Genomic DNA, 1,795 nt, shown 5'->3' with positions numbered 1-1,795 from the left:
GATGAGTCGCGGTTTTGTCTCACCAGGGGAGATGGTCGGATTCGTTTTTATTGTCGAAGTAATGAGTGTTACACTGAGGCCTGTACTCTGGAGCGGGATCGATTTGGAGGTGGAGGGTCCGTCATGGTCTGGGGCGGTGTGTCACAGCATCAACGGACTGGGCTTGTTGTCATTGCAGGCAATCTCAACTCTGTGCGTTACAGGGAAGACATCCTCCAGTATATTAAATTCTGAATTCATCATTGTCAATTTTTATTGCAGCATGAGGTGAAACGGAGACGTAAACCTGAGGATACAAAGGAGAACAAACGACGGAAACAAACCTTCAAATACCATGTACAGCAAGCAGGCCAGAGATTGAATGTGTGCAAGGTTACTTTCATGTCTGTGTTCCAGCTAACCAACAGCCGTCTTCAGGCAAGTGAAAATATGAATTAATGTCTATATGAATATCAATTACAAACATATTGTATTCTCTGTACAGATGCTGACAGATGCTGTGGGCAGAATAACAACTGGCGGATGCTCAATCTGATGTCGATGCTCGTCTCTATGGGTTACTTTACCCAAGTTGAGCAGAAGTTCATGGTCTCTGGTCATTCTTTTCTTCCTTGTGATCGATCTTTTGCCACCATCGAGAAGAGGCGCAAGGTGTCAGTCCTTCATACACCTGATGATGTTTCAAAGATGATACTTGAAGCACAACCAGCAAAACCATTCAAGGTGATGAGGATGCAATGTGAAGACTTCAGGCACCTCCCAGATTCTGTCCTCAAGCGACCAGCTGGACTACAGATCACCTCAGTGAGGTGGTTAAAAGTCACAGGTATTGCACAGAGAATAGTTTACTAACATCCCATCAACATGCAACATGTTGTTCTAACAATAAAATATCCTAATGCTTGACTGTGAAAGTTGTTATTGATGTCAGGAACTTAAAATGTGTCTGTTCTAATTTCAGTTGAGGATCCTTGGAATCTGTACACCAGACAGAGCCACAGTCTATTTGAGGGATGGAAGTCGTGGCTGATCTCCAAACCAAAACAAGGAGCTACACCTCAACCTCCCTATTTTGCAAGCCACTACCCTAGAGCATATGAGAGTCCTCTGCCCATCAAAAAAAACAAGTACCAAGATCTGATGACCATGCTCAACTACTTGCCAGCTGCTGCACGCTCTTTTTATGAATCACTGCAGAGTGAATAATTTGTTGTTAAACCAAGCTACATAATTAAACGTTTTTTTCTGTGAGTTTATGATCCCCTGAACCTGTATACTGTAGTATGTTGAATCTGTATACATTTCAGAAGACATGTCACCCCTATTGTAGGAAATTAAATGTATCGTAGGTGTTTTCTATGTGAATCAATTTGTGTATGATTTGAATCAGCACAATATATTGAATTAATTTAATGTTAAGATGTTGTTCCTAGTGTAGAAAATGTTATGTACAATGTGTTCTGTTGATAATAATTTTGTGTGATCATTTGAACCTTTTTTAATCTGAATGAATTAAAAACAAAAAGTCATCACATACAGTATGTGAGTATTCATTTGATCTTGATTCCCTTTTTTTATTCATTACAATATACACTGTCTCTCTGTCACCACATGTAGCATTAACTCTAAGCAGTTAATACTTATTTACTGCTGTCACCTCAGTGCAGAAGAACATTTCTTGCCTTTAGCATGGGTTTAACGCAATTCACAACTTAATTGCTGATCATAGTGTTAAACACAAAGAGAATGGTTTTCTGAACGTTTTGTAATATTGACCTTAGGGACCTGCATAATG

At 39.8% G+C, this 1,795-nt stretch overlaps 1 long non-coding RNA gene across 2 annotated transcripts; it reads left to right on the top strand.

Moving 5' to 3' along the window:
* Positions 1 to 222: 222 nt before the first annotated feature.
* LOC118936679 lies at positions 223 to 1,520 on the top strand. 2 transcript variants are annotated; one of them, XR_005052586.1, is made up of 3 exons: positions 223 to 372; positions 495 to 826; positions 962 to 1,520. It is a non-coding gene; the product is annotated as an uncharacterized LOC118936679 (long non-coding RNA). The 2 variants fall into 2 exon arrangements; XR_005052585.1 differs by having other exon boundaries at positions 485 to 826.
* Positions 1,521 to 1,795: the final 275 nt, after the last annotated feature.

The sequence above is a fragment of the Oncorhynchus mykiss genome, chromosome 7 (genome assembly GCF_013265735.2).
Source record: "Oncorhynchus mykiss isolate Arlee chromosome 7, USDA_OmykA_1.1, whole genome shotgun sequence".
Lineage (NCBI taxonomy): Eukaryota > Metazoa > Chordata > Actinopteri > Salmoniformes > Salmonidae > Oncorhynchus > Oncorhynchus mykiss.
The sequence above is the reverse complement of the archived record's forward strand: the minus strand, read 5'-3'. Positions and strand labels throughout refer to the sequence as shown.